Source organism: Pipistrellus kuhlii, unplaced genomic scaffold, assembly GCF_014108245.1.
Source record: "Pipistrellus kuhlii isolate mPipKuh1 unplaced genomic scaffold, mPipKuh1.p scaffold_m20_p_14, whole genome shotgun sequence".
Lineage (NCBI taxonomy): Eukaryota > Metazoa > Chordata > Mammalia > Chiroptera > Vespertilionidae > Pipistrellus > Pipistrellus kuhlii.
In genome coordinates this window covers 43,416,483-43,440,176 of record NW_023425449.1, presented here as the reverse complement: position 1 = coordinate 43,440,176, position 23,694 = coordinate 43,416,483, and the positions used below count along the sequence as shown (strand labels likewise).

The following is a 23,694-nucleotide window of genomic DNA, read 5'->3' as shown; positions in this document are numbered from 1 at the left end:
AGCGTGGCCTGGTGGAGACCGTGTGGAGGACGTGCCCCCTTCACCTTTACCACGGGAACAATAACCCCTGATTGGTAGAAGTTGTAACGAATAGAAATATTATTTTGAGAAGCACCTGGCCCACGGTAGATGCCTATGAAATTGTGGCGACAGTGGTCCTTGATGCAATGGTAATAATAACCACCGTGTCTGCGGCATGACGCTGGTCATGTGGTCACTGTCTCTGTTGGGTGTCCTGAGGTTGTCCTTGGCGCTCACAGGTGCTGCGTCTGCCAGGGGTGGGAAGAGTGGCCTTGGTCTCGGTCCCATGAGGGGCCATGTTTCTTGTCCGTTGCGATGGTGACTTTGCAGCATTGAGAAAAGGGGGCAGCAGTCACCATGCAAGTATTCGTGACAGCACCTTTTTTTGAAAGTGAAAATTTGGGAACAATTTGCCTCAATAATGAGAAAGTGACTAAGGCTATGAAAATATATACTACGGTGCCATTTTTTTTTTAAAATGACACGTTTTGCAGTCTGTTTTTAAACATGGAAATGCATATTTGACGTAAAACTGAAAATGGTACAAGCAGTATTGCTTCGCTGATGGCAACTTTGGAAATGTTTCTGTGAAATGGAAGATGAAAGGGAACTTCACACTGCAGTAAACATGGTTTTAACGTTCACGCTTTCTGTTTTCCGCAGAGTTGGTGAGCTTGGTAGGAACCGTTATGACCTACCTGTCTTAAGAATGTAGTCACCTTCATTTTCTCCTTCTGATGAAAAAGTGGGTTCCATGGCCTAAAGACATAGCCTTTTGGGTTAAACCTATTTTGAAAATTAAGCCTCTTCTGTGGTTTTTGTTTGTTTTTTCTGGGTTGCCAAAATCTTGTGTAGCTACAATAAAACAAAGAAGGTTGAGGTTGAAGAGACTTTCAATCATCCCAACAGAGAAATGCATAAGTACTAGATGAACAGGTCCAGTCACCTGCATGGCAATTGGGGTCCTGATGGTTTCAGAGTTCAGGTAGTTGTAAGGGGTACCTGACAGTGATTGTATAGATTAGGACTTCTCTGTACCCTCCTTTTTCTATTTCCTCGATTGCATCTCCCAGGGATACAACCCTTAGCACTCATTTTGGAGAAGAATGTCATCAGGCTGTGGATGAGGCTTCTCGGGGGCATTAGTAAACACTGGCGTCCACCAATATCAGACCCAGCTTAATACTGGCACCATGACTTACACTTTTCGGGGGAAAATGTTAAGATTTTTAGATGTATACATAGACCTGTCTCCAAAAAGTACTGAGATGAATATGAAGTCCCAAGTGAGTGAGGTGAATGAGAAGGCCCAGGTGAGTGTGAGGTGAATGGGAGGGCCCAGGTGAGGGTGAGGTGAATGGGAGGGCCCAGGTGAGTGTGAGGTGAATGGGAAGGCCCAGGTGAGTGTGAGGTGAATGGGAGGGCCCAGGTGAGTGTGAGGTGAAGGGGAAGTTTCAGATTGAGTGTGAGGTGAATGGGAAGTTTCAGGTGAGTGTGAGATGAATGGGAAGGCCCAGGTGAGTGTGAGGGGAATGTTAAGTTCCAGGTGAGTGTGAGGGAATGGGAAGGCCCAGTGAGTGTGAGGTAATGGGAAGTTTCAGGTGAGTGTGAGGTGAATGGGAAGTTTCAGGTGAGTGTGAGGTGAATGGGAAGGCCCAGGTGAGTGTGAGGTGAATGGGAAGGCCCAGTGAGTGTGAGGTGAATGGGAAGTTTCAGGTGAGTGTGAGGTGAATGGGAAGGCCCAGGTGAGTGTGAGGTTAATGGGAAGTTTCAGGTGAGTGTGAGGTTAATGGGAAGTTTCAGGTGAGTGTGAGGTGAATGGGAGCCCTAGTGTAGGAAAGTAGGGGTGGCAAAGGAGAGGGGGATGACCTGCTCTTTTTCTCTCTCCTCTCCTCTCTCCCCTCCGGAGACTGAGGGCCCTCGGAGGAGGATGTGGGGGTTGTTAGTCTGTAATGAGCACAGGTTCCGGCACGTTCCGGCATGGGAGGCTGGGCCAGGCACCCACTGGCAGGTGTGGACACCAGCACCTGCTCTTCTCACTGCTCCTCTACCTCACGTCTGCCAGTGTGACCTGTTTTCCTTCTGCAAGGAAGGTGCCTTCCCTCCAAGGACTGCCTGCGCAGGAGCCGGCGTGAGGGCCAGGCCGAGGGGAGAGCCTCTCTTTCACTTCGGGATGGCCGGCTCCTCTCTCCCGGGTGGCATGGCACATGTGGCAGTGCGCTTCCCATGGGGCAGACTCGGGTTCACATTGTGTGGTGAGGACTGTGGAGTGGTGCTGGGACCTCTGACCCCGGTGGCCACAGGTGCACGACTTTCCAGAAGGTTCTTCCCCAGCAGCCTTCTCGGCACGGCTGCTGTGGGTGTTGACGTCTATGCTTGTTCCGTGAGATGAATGCTGGCATCTTGGTGCATGAGTGAGGTAGACTCGTGTATGTGATTAAATTCTCGTTTATCTGATAGAAGATTAAAAGCTTCGTTGAAAAATGCCCATGGCTGTTTTTAAATTGGAGTCTCAATTTTAATCGAAACACCGTCATTCTGATTTGAGCATTGAAGAGTAACAGTGGAACTTTTTTTTTTTAATTTCTAAAGTAAAAGATTGAGCTGTATTAATTTAAGGTGGTCTTCCCTAGTTTTGCTTTTATAGGAAAAATATTTGTAGACTTATTTCTGTTTTTCTCCACCTGTACAACAAAGACAGTCCCCTGAGCGTGCCATCCGCGTGCTGGTGACTGGCTCTTCGTCAAACAGAACGGCCCGAGGGAGGGGGCAGGAGGCAGTCCGGCCCGCTACCTCCCAGGTGCCCCTGAACTGTGTCCTGCACCCCGAAGGGATGGGTCACGGCCAGGCGTCAGCCATCGGTCTGGACCAGCCCTGCAGTCCCCGGGCCTCTCTGAGCCTCCATGCCTCCTGTCTGGAGTGGGTCTGACAGTGTTTGCTCGGGGCCTTAATGGGAGACAGAGAGCGTGTGGCCGCGTTGGAGACTGGGAAGGGCGTTGGAGGAACAATGGTCACCAGCTAGCTGCTGTGTGTTCCTCCTGCTTGTCTGGGCCACGTGTTTGTTGCTATTGTTATTCAGCTAATGCTCAATAAATGCATATTTAAGTTAAAGAAAAGACAGCCTACAACCAAATTGGAGGGAAATTAGTAGTCGTTTATCATACTAATCGGCCTCTAAAGCTTTTGCAGCACTGTGCTTATTTTGACGTCCTTGCAATCTTTCTGCGTCTAACTTGTGTCTTCTCGTGGGAAGGCACTCAGACGTTTACGTAGATGAGTGGATCCTTGTTTCTCAGCGGCATCTCCCATGAGTGGCTTTTATGCTCCTGCAGAGCTGTTTCGTGAGAATGTGAGCCGAGGCTAAGGCAGCATGTCTGATTAGGTTTGAGGTGCAGGAAGAATTGGCTCAGGATGGATTACCGTCTGCGCCGGGAGGGAGACCTGGACAAACCACATAACTCACTCCTCCGCGCGCTGTGAACGTGAGAATGTGAGGACGTTCCGCGCTGTGAACGTGAGGACGTTCCGCGCTGTGAACGTGAGGACGTTCCGCGCTGTGAACGTGAGGACGTTCCGTGCTGTGAACGTGAGGACGTTGCGGGCTGTGAGCGTGAGGACATTGCGCGCTGTGAGCGTGGGGATGTTCCGGGTTGTGACCGTGCGGACGTTCCGCGGTGTGAGCGTGGAGACGTTCCGCGGTGTGAACGTGAGGACGTTCCGCGGTGTGAGCGTGGGGACGTTCCGTGGTGTGAGCGTGGGGACGTTCCTCGGTGTGACCGTGGGGACGTTCCGCGCTGTGAACGTGGGGACGTTCCTCGGTGTGAGCGTGGGGACGTTCCGCGGTGTGAGCGTGAGGAAGGGCTGTGATGTGAGGTCTTGTGGGTTCGGATGAGGAAACCATCAGCCTCGCGGTATTGTTTATTTGTTACCTTTGCTCGGTGAGCAGTTACTTCACGCTGCAGGTCACCCTTGCGTTAACTTTATGCCAGCGGTGCTAAGTGACCCCCAAACGCCTGACGGCCCTGACCAGGGGCTCGGGTGGTTGCAGCATCATCCAAACACCAAAAGGGACTCTGTAGGCACAAGGAGCGGCTCTGCCCTCGGCCTCTCCCCGCGGAGCAGAGGGCACGGGTGCGCATGAACAGCAGATACTCTCCGGGCGCGCAGAAGGGACCGTGAAGACAGACAGTGACGTGGGATGCAGGTGGGGGAGGAGGATGCCGGAGAGCACTCCCAGAGGAGGGGACCGGCATGAGCTCCGTGCAGGGATAAGCTGGGGGAACGGGAAAGGGAAACGGGTGGATTTAGGTAGAGCACCCAGTGTGCTCAGAAGAAGGGGGCAGGAGCTCCGAGAGCTTTGGCCTGGAGCAGCTGGCAGCAGCGCTCCTGGGACAGGGAGTGAGGATGCCTAGGGCGGGCCGCTGAGGGAGGGGTGCCCGGGATGGTGCAGAGAGGCGGGACCCCACCCCTGTGGCAGCTTCCTGTGGCTGCTGTCTGAGGCCCACACGCCGTGGCTGAGAACCAGCGGCACTGACTGTCTCCCAGTTCCGGAGCTGGGACTCCGAGCCCAGGTGTGGGCGGGCCATGCGCCCTCCGGGACCTGCCGGAATGCTCTTCCGGTTCTGGTAGCTCCACGTGGTCTCGGCTTGGGCAGCAGAGGTAGGCATTCCAGAGTAGCCATTGTAACTTACTTTCTCATCGAGGAAAACCACACCCCATCTAAGCCTTCACTGGCGTGGAAACGCCCACGTGTTCAGTATGTTCATACCATTGAACGCGCTGTGGTTGAAAGGAGTAAGACAGCCCTCCAATACGTGCTAACACGGGAAGTTCCCTAAGATGCAGAAAATGAATACAAAGCAAGTGCTGAAGAATGCCTAGAGCAGGGCCTGTCATCTATATTATAAAAACCCAGTGGCCCTAATGCTGTAACGGCCAAAGACCGGTCACCAGGAGCTGCGTGTGTGCCGAGGCAGGTGGGGGCGAGAGGGGCTGCGTCCCCTGGCACCAGCGGGACTCTGGGGAGTCGCACAGCGTAGCGGGGTCTGGGGTCCCGGATCTCACACGATTTCCCACAGGTCTGGGTCTTGTGCGATTTCGCGTGGCCACCCAGGGAAGGTGATGAGCAGAGGGTGGGAGGAAGGGACAGGGCTGAGCGGTGGGGTGAAGTGGGACACAGGAATTCGAAACGCTCACAAGCACAGAGCAGCGTTTTAAAGAGGGAGCCGACCGAAAAGACGGGTGTGTATTCTCTGGACCAGCGGTCTGTGAGTTTTGGCTTGAGAATCAGAGGACTTGCGCCTCTTCGGCCACAATCGGCAGACCCTGCAGCCTGATCGTTGGAGAAAGGGAGCCCCGTGCGGGGAGCCTGGCTCCAACGGGAGAGGGTCAGAGGCCACATAACACCTCCTGGACCTGCATCCCGCACTTGAAGAAGAGCTCTCAGGGGCAGGGCATCTGCAATGGCGGGAACCTCCTTCCACCGGCCAGGCCTCCCTCTCGTGTCCCTCCTCCGCAACCTTCTCTCTCTCTTCCCTCCCTTAGCCTCTCTGCACATGTGTACACACACACACACACACACACACACACACACACACACTCCTGTGATGCTAACCTTCCAACCTGAAGACAACAGTGTCAAGAAAAGGAACTAACAGGAAACAATGGCGTCCAAATCAGATGAGCAGCCTCAAATGATGGCGAGGGCAGAGCCAGCCACATCATGTGACAGTCCGTGGCCTGCATGTCATCAGACATGTGCATCCGGGAACATGAACACAGCGGAAAGCTCGCCAGACGAGTGGCAGCAGTAGCTCCAACATCAGCCAGTGTTTCACTGTTTGTGGGCAAAGCGCAGTCTCTCGCTCATTAGCTGGTTTGAGCCTCAGGCTGGCCCTTTGAAGGGGAACCGGTGATTCCGGATCTTAGAGGAGGTGTGGTTCGCAGGCACAAGCGCTCTGATGCCTGCTGGCCCAACCCTCAGTCCTCAGGGACACCGCTGTCCCAGACTGAGCCTTCCGACTGCCCTTCCACCACTGGCTTCCCTAATAAACTAACCTGTGCTGCTGGCTGCGGGGAGGGGCCTTTGAAGGTCAGTGAAAAGCTGGGTAGATGAGGGAAGGGAGAGAGCCCTTCGGTGGGGAGGGGACACCGATGACTAGCTGACAGTGAGAAGATGCAGAATTTCATTTCAGGAGTGGGCATTGTTATGTCGTTACTCCTGATGCAAACATGTGGGGATGCTAACTCTGTGGGCAGGGCACTGAGCCATGAGCAGTGGACGGAGGCCCGGAAGGGGGTCTGGTCCCGCCGGCTCCGAGCTGCCCCGGGCCAGGCCCGCAGGTGCGGCTGATGGTTCACAGGAAGGGAGAGCCATCGTCCACCCGCCGCTCACTGATCCACAGCAGGCGAGCCTCGCAGTCTGAAGGAAGAAAGCAGAGAAATGGTCACCAGGTTCACCGCCTGCCGGAGGGAGAAGCCCGGGGAGGCGGCATTCACCTCTGGACCTGCACTTCGTAGGCTTTTCGGACGGAAGCGTACACAACGGCAGCTCTCCCCGCAGTCACCCAAAAGCCAAACCGCTCATGGGTAGAAGTGAGACCTCGGGTGAGCTGAGCCCCCGGGCGTCCCCGGCTCCTGGGGACCAGCTCCTGTCCCCCTGCGCCTGGCCCTGCAGCAGCATGTTCACAGGCCAACACCTGGCCAGTGGTGTTGCTGGTCCTCTAAGGTCTGAGGTTATCCTTCCCCCTCCCATGGTGCTTTTGTATAAATTTTCTCACCTCCAGTTACCATGGCAACACCTGTTGAGGGCAGACAAAAGGGACTAGTTCTGCAGCCCAGAGGCTGCTCAGGGCTCCTCCTTGGAAGGGCTGCCCCTCACTGCACGTTGAAAGGACTCCAGGCAGCTAATCGCCAGCGCTGGCTGTGATGCTTAGTCCTCCTCCTTCATCTTACCTCCGTGGCGGCCACTGCCGGCACCCGCGGACTGTGCTTTCTCGCCTGTCCATTCCTCTGTTCTCAGTAATGCAGAAGCAAAGCCCCGGGAAGCGCTTCTTTCTTAATGGACTACGGCTTTGCATGCATCAGGGTTGCAGCTGTCAGGGCTGCGAGATGAAGCAGGAGGCGGCGCAGGAAGAGCCGTTAACAGGAAGTGCCGGGAGGCTGGGCCGGGAGGACAGCAGCTGCAGGGAGCTCAGCGGCAGAGAAGTGCAGCCAGGGGCTGAGAAGGGTGGACGAGGGGAGGGAGCCCTGGTTCCTGGCACATGGCAGCCCACCCCACTGTCCCGCAGCCCCTATAAAGGCAGTGCCGTGAGCGTGCTTAGTGTCTTTTTCCTGCACAACTCTCAGGAGGGCTGCGTGTGGAAATTTTAATAGAAGGAAATGTCTCTGCTTTGAGGTTCATCTCTTTTGTGTTGACAATTTATTAAACCCATCGTAGAATTAACAAGAAATCACGTGCATTTGTGCATAGGTATGTTCGACGTTTTTTACCTTGTGGGTGTTCAGTTGCTAACCTTGGTCATTTGGACAGAGAGGGCAGGTGCACAGTGAGCTGGGTTAGTAACTGGGCTGGTAAGTGTGTCCAGAGGATTCATCCATAACTGCTCTCTTCCTGGAAGAAGGCTCCTATCCTAGTCCCATCCCGTCGGCACTGGGCCTCCCCAGGCAGGACATGGCGGCTGAAGCTGGGAGGAGGGCTACTGTGCCAGCCCCGAGAGGAACTTTCAGGGCATCTCGCCATGCTTGCAATGGCCCAAGACTTAGAGGTGTGAGTGCCACCACCAACCAAATCCAGAAACACAGGCGGAGAGCGGTGGCTGGGCTCCCTCCCAGCTGGGAATTGGATTGCCTTCCAATTCTACACGAGTCTACCTCACTCATGCACCAAGATGCCAGCTGTATGTTGTTGGTTTTTTCACGTTTTTTTTTTTTTTTTAATCCTTACCCAAGGATATTTTTCCATTGATTTTTAGAGAGAGTGGAAGAGAGAGGAAAAGACAGAGAGAAACATCGATGTGAGAGAGACACATCGATTGGTTGCCTCCTGCAGGAGCACACACCTTTAGGCCAGGGAGGAGTCTGCAACCAAGATATGTGCCCTTGACCAGAATCGAACCCGGACCCTTTGGTCTGCAGGCTGACATTCTGTCTATTGAGCCAAACCAGCTAGGGCTGTTATAGGATGTATGAATGCTTCATTTTATGGCCCAATGGTATTCTTTTCTATGGATATACCACATTTTATTTATCCATTCACCAGCTGACGGATACCTACTTGTATTGTTTACACTTTGGGGCTGTTATGAATCCACGTCTATGTTTTTGTATGGACGTGTCTTTCATTCTCTTAGTGTACAGGCAGGAGTGGGAATATAGGGGCCAAAGGCGCCTACATTGAACTGTTTGAGGAACAAACAGGCTGTTTTCAAGTTCCCATCAGCAGGGCGTGAGGGTTCTGATCTCCCCAGGTCCTCACCAGCACTTGTCACCGTCTCGGACTTTTTGATTCCAGCCATCCTAGTGCATAGGCAGTGTATCTCGCTGTGATTTTGGTTGGCGTCTCCTTGAGGACTGATGATGCTGAGCATCTTTCCATGTGCTTATCGGCCATTGTACATGTGGGGAGTGTCTGTCCTGCCCTTTTGCCTATATTTGGTTGGATTGTCTTGTTGTTATAAGAATTCTTTACCTATTATAGATAAACATCCTGTATTGGTACCGGCCACTAGTCGCCTCTTCCCTGTGTCCTCCGTGGGAGGGCAGAGGGACGCCTCAGGACACGGAGGCCTGCGCGTCCTTCGGGTCCCGCTGCGCGTGCTGCACCAACACGCGCCTTTTATAAGACATTTTGCCAGGAAAGTGCAGCTCGCCTTCCCCCAAAGCATGAAACCCCTGACTTCGGGCTCAGATACGTTCCCTGAATGTGATGTCACTGCAGTAGCACAGAGGCCGTGATGTCACTGCAGTAGCACAGAGGCCCTGAAGCGAGGAGGCGTGCAGAGGGAGTGAGTGACAGATGTCTATCTGATGAGACTGACTTGGCTGTTATTTTGGAAAAGACTTTTGATTTACTCTCAGCAGCTTTTCCTCGCTTTGCGGGAAGGAGCAGAAAGCCCAGCGTTTGGCATAGGTTTATAGCAAGCAGGACGAGAGTCTTCCCCCTTCTTGAGCCATCTGCCTTCCCCTGACGCTCTCCCTCTTTGGTTGCAGGCCAGCAAGGAAGAGGGGGCTCTCACCGCATTTCAGAGCCAAGGCGCTGCCGGCTGCGAAGAGTTGCAGAGACACGGTTTTCTCCAAGGTAAACACCCCCTTGCACCAGGCCGCGGAGCCGTTAGCGCTGGCCAGGCGCAGCGGGACGCACAAAGGCCCGTTGTTTAGTCTGCGGGGAGCCGGGGTGGGAGGCGAGAGGAGGAACATGGAGCCTCTGGCCGCCAGCACTGTTACCAGGAGCTCCCGTCAGAATCCGGGCTCCCGGGGCTGGGCTTGCCCTGCGTGGGAAAAGGGAGCAGAGGGGTCCACGCCAACAATCGCCAGTGTGGTTCGACTACAAAACTAGCACCTCATCTTTATGAGCCAAGAGTCAGGGGGTTCCCCCCACAGGGGAAGATAAATGCAGGCCGCAGTCACGTCACATGGGGGAACACGTGCACCCCGATGTTTTACACCAGCTGAGACTTGTGCCTCTGACCGACGTGAGAGAGCCATGCTCTTCTGTAACAAAAATTCCTTTCGTCGGTCACTCACAATTGCTCCCTGAAATGCATGGTTTGGAAAATCATATTTTAATGCCGCTTTCGGGGGGAGGGGAGGTGTGTGTATGTGTCAGACGGCAGACAGGCGGACGCACAAAGAGAAGCCTGGGAGCGCCTCACGGGACGTCTGGAGCAGTGACTGCAGGCGCTTCCTTCGCGAGTCGTGAGCTCAGCAGGAAGAAAGGCCGGGCAGAAGCAGCTGGATTCAGTCAGCTCCAGCCATCCTGAGTGAGCTGCCAATATCCTCGCACAAATTGCTGTGTCATTTCTGTGACATCCCCCGGGGCTGCTCCATCTGGAGCTAAAAGCTGCTTTTGCTCTGCCCTGAATTATATCTGATGGAACGCCTCCTTCCTCCTGATAAAGCTTTCCAGGCACGCGCACACAATCACACACACACACACACACACACACACACACACAGAAATATATGCTCCAGTTTAAAAGAAAGGAAACTTGCCGACTCTCCCTGTTGGCAGTCGGCATACTGTTGCCATGTCTGGGCCCCTAGCTTTCTGGAAACGCGTTCAGATGGGGGGCGGGGAGTCCTTCTAGCCTGGCTGTGCTTTCCTGGAGGCTGAGGGGAGCGTCGGAGGGGGTTTTGCTGTGCGGCTAGCTCCTTCTCTGTCTGACAGAGAGGACATTGTTTGCTGACAGGCTGGCAGCTCTGTGCACACAGCACGGGCCAGAGCAGAGCGGGGAGGAGGCGCAGGCGCCACGGCTGTGTGCCAGCTGAGAGGGTTAAAAAGACCCTTCGCCAGCTTCTCATTGTGTAGATGCGGGTCCCAATTTGGGGAAATTGTTTCCTTGAAGAGACGTTTTCTTCACGTGGCATTACACTGAGCAACCTGAGGAAAGTCTGCGAGGCAGCAGTGTGCCTGCTTTAACTCTGCAGTGACGAGAATGTGACCGTGGCGTGTGGAAATACTATACAGTGCTCTCCAGGTCCCTCCGTGCTCTGCTTCCTTTTTACAGCAGCGTAGTATTCCATTGTGTAGATGTACCACAGTTTTGTAATCCATTCGTCTGCTGATAGGCACTTAAGCTGTTTCCAAATCTCAGCTATGGTGAATTGTGCTGCTATGAACATAGGGGTGCACATATCCTTTCTGATTGGTGTTTCTAATTTCTTGGGGGTATATTCCTAGAAGTGGGATCACTGGGTCAGACGGGAGTTCCATTTGTAGTTTTTTGAGGAAACTTCATATTGTTTTCCACAGTGGCTGCACCAGCCTGCATTCCCACCAGCAGTGCACGAGGGTTCCTTTTCTCCGCATCCTCACCAACACTTGTCTGTTGATTTGTTGATGTTGGCCATTCTGACAGGTGTGAGATGGTACCGCATTGTTGTTTTGATTTGCATCTCTCAGATGAGTAGTGACTTTGATCGTGTTTTCATGACTTTTGGCCTTCTGTATGTCCTTTTTTGAAAAGTATCTATTAGGTCCATTGCCCATTTTTTGATTGGGTTGTTTATCTTCCTTTTGTTAAGTTGTATGAGTTCCCTGTAAATGTTGAAGATTAAACCCTTATCAGGTATTTTTAGTTCGGAAGTTGTGATAACATTGGCAAATATGTTCTCCCATGCAGTGGGCTTTCTTGTTGTTTTGTTGATGGTTTTGTTTGCTGGGCAGAAGCTTTTTATTTTGATGTGGAGCATTGGCTAAGTGAAATATAAGCCAGTCAGAGAAAGATAAATATCACATGATCTTACTCATTTGTGAAATATAATGAATTAATGAACAACATAAACTGATGAACAAAAATAGATCCAGAGGCAGAGAAGTATTGGTCAGCCTATCAAACCTCAGAGGGAAGGCAGGGTAGGGGCTGGGGGGTAAGAGATCAACCAAAGGACTTATATGCATGCTTATAAGCATAACCAATGGACACAGACACTGGGGGGTGAGGGCATGAGTGGGGGTGAGGGGACAAGGGGGGATATGGACACATATGTAAACCTGAATCAATAAAGAAAAAAAAATATGTATATATATATTGTATATATATATATACATATATATATATATATGAAGGAGGTAATATGCAAATTAGCTGGGACACTGTAACAGTTACCACCAGCTCAGGAGGAGACCACATGCAGATGGGCAGGAGGAAACTGTGTGTGATGAGGCAAGCCACGGATGACGCAGGCCTGGAGCAGACACGCACACATGGGGGCCTGCCCAAGCCACCAGGCACAGGTAGAACAGGCCCAGAGCAGATGCACGTGAGCTGCAGAGGAAACACCTTTTCTGACTGCTCATTGGCTAAAGCTCTTGGTATGCCGCTCACAGTGTTCTTGGTAACTTGGGTAATAAGAATCCAAGATGATCTAGAGCACATGTGTCAAACACAAGGCCCGCGGGCCAAATCCGTCCCGCCAGGCCTTGCAATGTGGCCCGCACCGCGCTGTCATCACTGCACTCCGCTGCGTTTCCATCATAATGACAGTTTATGACTGTTCAGTAAACCATTCGGCCCGCGATTTAGGCTGGATTTTAGATTTTGGCCCCTTCTCTGATTGAGTTTGACACCCCTAATCTAGAGGAAAAAAACGAAGGTCCACTGCTGGAGGGCTAAGAAATGTCATATCCTGCCCTAACCAGCTTGGCTCAGTGGATAGAGCCTCGGCCTGTGGACTGCAGGGTCCAGGTTGATTCTGATCAAGGGCATGTGCCTAGGCTGCAGGCTCCTCCCTGACTGGGGTCCAGGTCAGGGCTCATGCAGGAGGCAACCAATCGAAGTGTCCCTCTCACATTGATGTTTCTCTCTGTCTTTCCTTCTTTCTTCCACACTCTCTGAAAATCAATGAAAATATATTCTCAGGTGAGAAAAGAAAGAAAGAAAGAAAGAAAGAAGAGAGGAGGGGAGGGGAGGGGAGGAGAGGAGAGAGGAGAAAGGGCATATCCTATGAAAGACACATCTTGAAAATGCTTAAAGAAAGTTGTCATTTTTTCGTGGTGAAGGGACTGGAGTCCGTGTTGATGAAAACGCCTTGGCGGCTGTGGTGTTTGGCAGTGGCAGCAGCAGCAGCAGCTGGGTGATGGGGGTGGGGCCTTCCCCTGATCAGCCACCTCCCGCAGAGGCCATGGGGAGTGGGCCTAAGCTGTCAGTAGGACATCCCCTAAGGGCTCCTGGATTGTGAGAGGGGGCAGGATGGGCTGAGCCTCCCCCCATCCAGTGCATGAATTTCATTACCAGGCCTCTAGTACTTTATAAACTCTCAGCCAGGCGCTGCCTTTAGGTGAGGCCTGCCCTGTGGGAGGTGCTACGCCCAGGTGGTTAGCACATGAAAGGCAGCCAGTGGGGTGGAAGGCTCAGAGCCTGCACAGCCTGAAAACTGCCCCAGCAGGAGTGGAGACCATGGCTGGCCCTTCATCCCGCCTCCCAGCACAGGAGCTGCGGACAAGACTCTGTGGTGCCTGGTGGCTCCAGGTTCCTGGGGACCCCTGTGCATGTGTGCTGCTGTCAGGCCGCAGGCTCCATGCTCACAGCGAGCAGGCAGGGGAGGTGGGACTGCAGAGCAGGGGCCTTAGCCAGTATGCAGGGTGCTCGGTGTCCATGGTGCAGCCCCCCGCATGCTCCACAGCAGGACGGGGGCTCACTGCAGCCAGGCACGTTGAGAGACAAGTTACACAGGATCAGTGATTGCTGTGGCAGGTTTCTCAGAGGCTCCTGTGACTCCCCAAAGCCAGATGCAGGATGTCGGGTTCCTCGAGGCGGGAGAAATGTCCGGGGGTGGGCAGTCGGACAAAGCCATGGGGGGAGCCCCCTGGGGCTGGCGGTGGGGGTGTGGGCATGGGGGGCTGCCACTGAGACCATCAGCTCCATCCAGCGTCTTCGTGAAACGTCGGGGGAGGTCCCTGGGTGTGAACTCAGGGCAGAGGAGCATACGAACGGCGTCTTTCCACGGAGCTGCTTGGTGTGGGCACAGCGCTCCTCGTGAATTAGCTTCCACGTTCACCGGCAAGGAGGTGCCCGGGAACTGTGTTTGGCAACTTGGGGAACGTTTCAGCGTTTGACTTTCCCTGTTTACAGTACAGCGGCGCGCAGTCAGGCATTGGCACGCCTGTGAGGGAAGGCAACGCTTCAACCTTCTCTGTTGTGATCTAACCATCTATTTCAGGGTAAGAGGAATTGGTCTCATTTGGAAAACGTTTTATACAAATACTAGATGCCCAATGCATAAAATCTGTGCACTCGGCAGGGGGGGAGGTGTTCATCACCTGAGCCTGAACCGTCTCACAGTCCAGGAGCCTTCGGGGGATGTCCAACTGCTAGCTTAGGCCCACTCCTCAGGGGAAACAAGCCTAAGCTGGCAGTCAGACGTCCCTCTGGCAGCGCGGGAGCCCTTGGAGGATGTTGGACATCCTTAGTGTGGCCAAGGAGGCGGGAAAGGCTCTGCCACCCGCCACCCACCACCCTGCACTCGCGCCATCAGTCCAGCTTGTGGCTGAGCGGCGCTCCCTCTATGGGAGTGCACTGACCACCAGGGGGCAGATGCTCAACACAGGAGTTGTCCCTGGTGGTCAGTGCACATCATAGTGACCGGTCGTTGTACCGTTAGGGTAATTTGCATATTACCCTTTTATTATATAGGATTGGCAAGAAAACTCTTAACTGCATTTCTGTGGATTTTAAAAATGCTGATTCGCCTAATGTAAATGACGACAAATTGCACAAGATTACTTATTCCTTCTGCATTGCTGTAGTTCTGTGGTCACCTCCTTTGACTACCCTGAGTTCTCACACGGCTCTGCCCCACGCTGTGCTTGTTAATCCGCACGTCAGAGGCCTGTTTCTAGGTCCCTCCAAATGTCAGTTTTTAGAAACCTAACGTTCCTCCTATCCATAGTGCTTTACTCATAATTAAAATTCCAGATCACTTCATTCACATAGGCCCCTTTGTTTTGTATTAGAGAAAATGAGAACAGTAACTTGTAGGATTTTTCCCTTCATTGGCTGGAAAAAAGAAACATATTTGAGGTATTTATATTCTCTCTTTCTCGCTCTCTCTCTCTCTCTCTCTCTCTTTCTCTCTCTCTCACACACACACACACACACACACACACACACACAAACACCGTCTGAACTATACATGACGTGGTCCCCTGAATGGCTTCCTGAAACAAACCCCAAAAAAAGGATGTCTGGCAAAAATGAAGGAAGTCTGAATTAATTTGAAATCTGCATAACTAATGTACCAATATTGGTTCATTAATTCTAACAAAGGTACCAAGTTCATGTAAAAGTTAATATCAGACTAGAAAACACACAGCAACTGTATGTATAACTAAAGTATTGAATGGATTCCAGCCTGCTTGGGAGTAAGAATTGGAGAAGAAAGTGGTAACGATTTCTCCTGATGCCGAAGCCAAAGTCACCTGTGAACACAGCCGTCTGCAGCAGAGGCTGGCAGAGCCCGGGCAGACCACCAGCCGCCTCCCCAGCCCTCCCCCCCCACTCCGTGCCCATACAGAGAGGCGAGGCCGCAGGCACTGAGGCCCGGGCTCCGTTCCCAGGCCATCGATGTCGGGAGCTCTGCTTGACCTATTGAACCTCCATAATCTTCACGTTCCATTTCTGTGAAATCGAGGTCAAACCACATTTTTCCCTTGGGGACTCTGTGGTTTGGAAAATTCTGAATCAGAATATGCCTGGGAGGTCTGCTTGTGATTGCAGCGATGGAATTCATTGAAGATGAAACCTTGGCACGAACTCATTTGACATGATTACATAGTTTGTAGCATAAGAGGGGTTGTTCCTCAGCACTTGTGAACTTGCCAAAAAAGAATAGTCCCTGAAAATAACATTGTTGACATGTGAGAGTCATTTATGCATGAAGACAAGACCATGGTTTTTTAAATTATCCACACTGAATCTGAACTCAAAATCGTATTAAAATATTAAATTATTCCTTAATTTGTGATAGTGTTATTGTTCATATGAGGTACATTTTCAAACAAAGGTTTTAGGTTAATATGCTTTTAGATAGGCTTAAATGCAATTTAGTTTGAATTTTTATTTAATACTACACGCCTCTAGTATTAAATAAATTTCTTAATTTCTTTTTTAAAAATTTTAATTACCATTGACATGCAATATCGTGCATGGGGGAGGTGTCCCTCAGCCCAGTCTGCACCCTCTCCAATCTGGGATACCTCTCACAATCCAGGACTGCTGGCTCCCAACTGCTCACCTGCCTGCCTTCCTGATTGCCCCTAACTGCTTCTGCCTGCCAGCCTGATCACCCCCTAACCACTCCCCTGCCAACCTGATTGATGCCTAACTGCTCCCCTGCCAGCCTGTTTGCCCCTCCCCTGCAGGCCTGATCCCGCCAACTGTTCTCCCCTGCAGGCCTGGTCACCCCTAACTGCCCTCCCCTGCAGGTCTTGCCCCCCTAACTGCCCTCCCCTGCAGGTCTGGTCCCCCCTAACTGCCTTCCCTTGCAGGCCTGGTCCCCCTCCCCCAACTGTTCTCCCCTGCAAGCCTGGATCACCCCCCCCCCAATTGCCCTTCTCTGCAGGCTTAGTCGCCCCAATTTCCCTCCTCTGCTGGCCTGATTGCTCACAACTGCATCCCCTGCTGGACTGATCCCTCCCAGCTGCCCTCCCCTGCTGGCCATCTTGTGGCAGCCATCTTGTGTCCACATGGGGGCAGCCATCTTTGACCACATGGGGCAGCCATCTTGTTTATTGGAGTGACAGTCAATTTGCCTATTGCTCTTTTATTAGATAGGATAATTTACAGTGTTAGATGTTATTTTAATTTAGGACAATAAAATTTTGAACATGTAACTATGTTTTAGGTTCTTGTCACATCTAATAACCCACCACCTGTTTAGAGTATGCTTCCTGAGTTAATCATCAGAAAAAGTTACTCATCTGAAAATTATTTCTTAATTTCTTTTTAAAAATTTTTAATTACCATTGACATGCAATATTTCATGAGTTTCAGGGGTCCTTTTTGATTCCTTTTGAGCCAGCCATTGTCCATGATAAGAAGCTGTTTTCTGGATTGTGTTTATATTTCTTGTATTTCCTAGCTGTACTATCGGGTGCTGTGCTTACTGAGGGGCATAGAAGAAAGAAGCCTGCCTTGGGGCTGCCTGAACGTTAGCCTCAAGAATAACCACTCGATGGTGGAAACTGGGGAGGCGAAGGGGCGGGGGAGAGAATGGCGCTTCTCACGTTTGACTATCCATGTAGTCACTCCGAGGACTTTTAAAAGTCCCCATGTGCAGGTTGTACCCTAAACCGATGAAGCCCATCTCTGGGGTGTTTGTAGACCTCTCGGGGGCTCCTGCAGTGCGGCCGGGCTGAGGCCTGGCAGCCTGTGGGCGGCGGGGACCGCCCAGGGTAGGCTTCTGCGGCAGCATCCTCCACTCTGAGACTGGGGAGATGGAGTGGCTATGGGCCAGTTAAAGGGGGCAGACTTTCAAAGGGAAAGAAGTTCACCAATATTAAGAAAAAGTCTGTCCCTTACCCTACCTCTCCACCCCACAAAGCCAGGAAACTTTGGTTCTGAAAAGACGCAGGGAAAGTCTCCCGCATGCCTCGGTGCCCCAGTGCTTGCTTGGCTTCTGTCTGGGGAGTTGGGAATAGTTTAGTTCACACACAGGATCAGAGGGAGCTACATGTATGGAACACACTGGGTAAGCATCTGTCTATGCTGACCGCATGTCTCAGCCAGGAAAGATAGAAGGTATTCACATCAGAATAAGAGCCAGAGATCTGTTCTGTTAGGGCAATTCTATCTCACTGTAATTGGATATTTAATATTTTATTCATTCATTCAATAAACACTTAGCAAACATGGATACTACTCCAAAAATGGTTGTAAAATGCCAGAAGAGTTGTTTTTGTTAATTCTCACCCAAGCACAATTTTTCTGTTGATTTTTAAAGAGAGTGGCAGGAAAAGAGGGAAGAGAAAGAGGGAGGAGGATAGGAAAGAGAGATGAGAGAGACACATTGGTGGTTGCCTCCCACTCTCACCTGGGCTGGGGCGGGGATGAAACCTGCCACCCGTCTGTGTGGGGGCCGATGCTCTGCCCCCTGAGAACACGCCAGGGCTGTACCCATTAACTTTTGCTCCCTGACAGGCCTGGTCTGATATAACCATTTATTTAGCTCATGACTTTGTAGTTGGCAACTTCGGCTGCACTCCTCCGGCCATTCCCGCTGGTGTCCGCCAGGCCTCCGTGGGCCACAGTTGCTGACCTCAGCTGGGCTCTTACCTGGCGGCCTTCTGCTGGGACAGGCCCTGGTGGAGCTGTGGTCATGTGATCTCACCCTTCGCGGGGCTGGCCTCGCAGTGGCTGTGGGGAGCCAGGGTCGCCCAGGGAAGCGGGGGATGGCCACAGGCCGGAGGCTCAGCTCGGAACCGCTCCCCTGCCCTCCTCCCCGCCTCTGGGCCAGGGCAAGTCAAGTCCAGCCTGGACTGCAGAGTGGGGAACTAGACTTCCTCCCTGGACACGTGGCACAGAGAGGTCACATACACAGGGCCATGGAAGGAGGGAATTACTGGTTGTTTTTGCATCCACCACACGTGGGAAACTGCTTCTGTCTCGGGACATTGAGGAAGGTTTCAAAGGAGAAAATAACGCATTTTTCACATTTTTAGGTGAAAGCAGTCACATGAGCAAAACAATCAAATTGCAGTTTCCTTAGGTAAAAACAAGATGGAAATCCTGACTGTCCTGAATGTAGGAGATATGCCACACCCAGCAGAGCGCGGAGGCACCGCGCACAAGCCTTCTCGTTGATGTCGAAAGAAGTCGGTGCTGTGGCGACACCAGCATGGCCCACAGGAGCTGCCACAGCCTGGAGGCTTTGCCGCGTGACCCTGGCAGGTTGCTGCCCTTCCCCGCCTCTGTACAGAGAAGGAACACGCCTTTGTGTCAGGGAGCTCTGGCCGCCTACCCGCCGCTCAGCAGCTGCAAACAGCAGCCATGCCGGGTCCCGGTGCCATGGGTTTGTGGGTGGGCGGGCCCCGCCAGCACCCGTGGCTCGGGTGGCCTCGCGTGTGTGTCTGTGGTCAGCTGGCAGTCAGCAGGGGGACAGCCAGGACGCCTGGCCCACGTCCCTCGTCCTGCAGGCTGGTCTGGGTCCCGGAGTGAGAGCAGAGAGAGCACAGCGGTGGTCAGGGGTCCGGGCGGACACACTGTGGCTCCCGCTCCGGTGCCCGGACAGTGAGCCCGAGGCCAGCGGCGCTCAGGGCAGAGACACGGCGTCTCTGGCTGCAGGCCCTGCGGGGCCAGGATGCGAGGAGCGAGGGTACGAGGGTGTGACCCCCACACCTGCCTGGACCTCACAAGGACTGGACGAAGAGGAAGCGAAGGGAACCTGATTTTTCCACCTGAGGCTCCGGATAGAGGGACTGGCAGAGAGTGGGTCAGGACGTAAAAACAGTCGGCTTCCTCCCGTTAGAAGTCAGATTTGCAGCCACAGTCCTCAGTCGCCTACTTTAAGGAGCAGCAGATGGTCCCCGAGGGCTGCTCACATTCTTCCCCCGCGGCGGGGGTCCTGGGGCAGGGACGCTCCTGCCCGGCGTGCCCCGCGCCCGGACACAGAATCAGGCATCGCCTGGCGGGCTGAGGTGCGGCCGGGAGCCCGCCAGCCTCGGGGCCGTCCGGAGAGAGCCCGCCTCACTAACGTGAAGGGTCAGCGCAAGCCGGGTCCCGGGGACCAGAGAGGGCCACACTGCCGCTCCACAAGCACGAGGGGCCTTGTCCTGGGCAGGGCCGACTTTAAACCTGTGCGAAGAGCTTTATTGGTTTCTTTCGCTCTCATGTTATAAGCGTTTTCACCAACGCCCCATGTAGTTCCAGGCGAACCCATCAGTTGCTCTGGGAGCCCATGAGGTGGGTTCGGTGGAGATTTCCTTATCTGGGAGCGAGGACCCCTCTGCCGGCCGTGTGAGGTGTGTCCGGAGAAATCTGCCTTCTTTGAAACGAACAGCACATCGGAGGTTATTGGCGGTGTGGCACACAAACCTCAGATCCGCGCTGAAGATGGTCACCACTTCTGACAGCTGTGCACCTCGAAGCTCCTTCAGGGACCTCTGCGTCCCCACCCCAGCCTGTGAAGCCCCAAGGCCCCCCAACACGGAGGCCACCTGCTCACAGGCGGCTTTCCAGCCCTGACTCCCCATATCCCGCAGGCCCTTCCTGAGCACGGAAGGCCTCGTGGAGGAGAGGCGGAGACCATGGCTCCGTCCTTATTGCGGTCACCTTCTCCCTTTCTCGGGGGAGGGGAGAAGGGTACAGGGGGAGGGGGAGGGGGAGGGGAGATCAGGGGGAGAGGGAGGAGGCTCGGGGAGGGGGAAGAGGGTGCAGGGAAGGAGGGAGGAAGGCTGGCGGTAGCCGCTGAGACGCAGTGAGCCTCAGTGCCTGATTTCATCGGCGATAACACAGGGTCATGTGGAACTACAGGGCAGTCCCATCTCATCTGCAGTCACCACGCTATTCATTAACAACCAACGGACACCGAGTCCCAGACGTGCAGGTTCCAGGAGGAAAGGAGCTGTGAGTTAAAGCATTCCGGGGCCCATCGCAGCCAGGGCTGCCGGGGGCCTCGCTCACTCCCAAAGCCCACGGTCACATCTGTCATCACTGATCATCACTGACACACACACACACACACACACACACACACACACACACACACACGTGCGGTCCCCTTTCCCCGAAGAGCCCCTCTGTGAACGCTCGGTGTTTGTTTTAAAAGCGAAGCTTTCGGGGCAGGGAAACCCCAGCCCGGGCTGGGCATATGGCGGCCGGCGCGGCAGGCGCGGAGTCTGTGCGCCGAGGCGTCTGCCCACGCTGCGCTGGCAGGGACGCGGTTGTTGGGGCTGGTGGGCCATCTGGGCTTGCTTCTCTAAACGGGGTGACTCTGTGTGCCTGGCGTCTGTAGGGGGATTCCATACTATTCTACGTTGGTTTGCCACGCTAGGAGTTGTATACAGGTTTCTGGACCCAAGATAAGAGAGTGTTATCCTTGCCACCTATCTTATATTACCGCCAGGATTTTTTAATTAACAGATAAATGAAGCATGAGTGTGTTGGACAAGATCTCAAAGATCCCTAGGAGTTCTAAGATTTTTAATATTGTTTCTGCCAAGCACATTACACATTGCATACTGAGCACGTCTTCAGCGTGGTTGGGAACCTGCTCAAAGGAGACCCATCCACAGACTCAGCGAGCATCAGCCCTCTTGTCCCTCGCGCATTAGATGGTCCGTTCACTATACACACCGGCCTGCGTCACACAAATGAGGTGTTCACTCGCGTTCTCACAGGCTGACTGACTGATGGAACCTGTCTCCTCGCCTTCTAAGACCTTAGGACTTTGTGTCTTGTAGGCGATGCCACGTCTTGTAAGAGAATTGGGGGTGAGAATGGCGGTGTGCCACAGCCCCACCCCGCGCTGTCCCCACAACCAGCACGTGGGATGGTGATCACTTCTCACGGCTTTCTGTTCTGGTTTGCTTCAGGCGGAGTAAGGAACATCAGAAGACACACTGAGCAGGTCGAGTCTTTAGGGGAAAATGAGAAACATGGTGTTTCTCTGAGAAAGAGAAACTCCTTCCCTGAGGTTGGTGCCCAGCTGGCCACCTGCGGCGGTGCGGTCCCCGCCGGGCCCTGTGGCAAAGCCCGGCCCGAGGCCGCGGTGGCTCCACCTTCCGGCTCGGCCAGGCCCTCACTGCGTGTGGAACCACATCCTTCTGACAGGCTGTGCAGTGAAGACAGAATGTGAGGTGGAGAGTAGAAGGCGTCCCTGGGCTAGGCTGGGTCTCGGGCAGCCACTTCATCTCTCACTTGTAAAACGCCAGTAATAATTTTAAATGCATCCAATAGAGGAGCCCTGCCTTGAGTTTCTCACGAGATTGTGTAGCTACTCAAAAAGCAAAAGCTGTGAGCATGTTTGATACTCAGAAGCATTACACAAACATGCGGTAATAACAACAGCTGGTGTGAGCCATGGGTGCGGGACATGGAGAAGGCTCCCAGGTGTGTGGACCAGTGGGTGGAGGTCAGCGGATGTGGATGACGAACCACAGGGCGGGTCTGTCCCAGGCGCCCAGGCTCTGAGCCGGGTGCGTCTGCTGTGGGATTAGCGTGCTGCGATCAGTGTCTCTCTTCCCTCTGCCCTCCAAAGGGCTCCGTCAGACTCACACAGCATGCTCTTTATGTCTATATTCGTGCATATTTTGTGCTATTCTAGATTTGCATAACTGTGAACCTGAAAGTTCATAGAGTGGTTAAATGGTGTTACGCTAGACCAGTGGTCCGCAAACTGCGGCTCTCGAGCCACATGTTTGCCGACCACTGTGCTAGACACCTGAAACAGTTCTGTGATGATTTTAGTAATGGGCTTTTGTGGAGACAAAGAATGTAGATGGGCCCACCTTTTAAAATATCATTTTTCATAAAACACTTCTATTATTTCACAACACCACTCTTTTATAAATACGGATTTAGATACACTGGATTTGGTTAAAGCAAGATCTACTGTCGCGCAGAACACCATATGTTGTATGCCGTGGGCTCCCAGCATTTGAAGCAGCCGGTTCTGATACAGAAAGGGGTGGCATGTCACCATCCACTTTCGGCACCGCTCTAATGAGCCGGAAGTAGTCAGGTATTCGCTGTGCGTTCAAATGCTTCGGCTACATTGCATTTTTAAAAGGTGCAGACTCGTCTTTTAGTTTGAATAAAGTAAATTTTTGTTCGCACAGCAAGGGCCCTGTTTGTGTGGCTCAACGGTGGAGCATTGACCTATGAACCAGGAGGTCACGGTTCGATTCCGGTCAAGGGCACATGCCCAGGTTACAGGCTCCATCTCCAGTAAGGGGTGTGCAGGAGGCAGTCTGTCTATGATTTTCTCTCCACATCATTGATATTTCTATTTCTCTTTCACTCTTCCTTCCTCTCTCTGAAATCAATTTTAAAAACAACAACACATATTTACAATAGCAAGGAAAGCAAAGAAGGACTAAGCATGTGTTGGGTGCCTTTTCTGGGCCAGGGCACTGAACTGTGCGTGTTTCACATGATACGAAGGTAGCGGATGTTGACGGTGACATCAGCCATCCTTTCACTCACTAAATGGGTCCCTGGAATACTAGGGCCACTGCAGAGCCAACATGCAGACAGGCGCACAGCCGGGAGGCGGCGGAGTGTGCTGTCAACATGCCTTGAAGGGCTGGAAATAGAGGTCGTGTCCAACTGTCGATCCATCTGTCAGTCAGTCAGTCAGTCAGATTTGTCCCCAAGACATCACAGCTGCCTTCGCCACCAGCACTGGTATTGGGTGATGACAATGCCAGGGTCAGATTACTGACCAAGCGCCCAGGCTGCAATAAATCCTGCATGCTGAGTGGCTGCTCTTGCAATATAACACCTGCCCCGAGCCAGACGTGCAGGGAATGAAGGGTGCGAGAGACCCCAACCCTTTCCACTGAACTGAGGACCCTATGCCAACAAACATGGTGCTAACATCCCCCCTCCCCCCATAAAGTGACCTACAGAAACCTCAACAGAAGGTTGGAAGTGCAAAGTCAGACAGTGCTGTCTAGCTGCTTCCTGCTGGGAGCCCAGAGGAGCAGCCAGGATTGCAAGATTTGCAAATGCAGAAGCCGACAGCCAGCCAGAGGGCAGCGAGGTACGCAGTGCAAATCACTTTCTTCCCACAGTGGCCGGCTCTGTGGGCCTAATTAAAGTCCTAACACATGCATATAGGTAAGAACTACAACACAGATACTCATTTATTATCTATTAACATTCAACCTTAATAATGCAAGACTATATGCCCTGGCCAGTGTGGCTCAGTTGGTTGTGCATTGTCCCAGGAACAAAGAGATTGCTGGTTTAATTCTTAGACAGGGCACATGCCCAGGTTGTGGGCTCAAGTCCC

At 53.0% G+C, this 23,694-nt stretch overlaps 1 protein-coding gene across 1 annotated transcript in view; it reads left to right on the top strand.

The window, feature by feature from the left end:
• The window catches only part of PAG1 (phosphoprotein membrane anchor with glycosphingolipid microdomains 1), an 85,682-nt gene that overhangs the window by 35,521 nt on the left and 26,467 nt on the right, over positions 1–23,694 (top strand). The window contains exon 2 of the mRNA XM_036437294.2: positions 9,232–9,319. The gene's annotated coding sequence lies outside the window, so the exon portion shown is untranslated. The remainder of the gene's footprint in view (positions 1–9,231; positions 9,320–23,694) is intronic.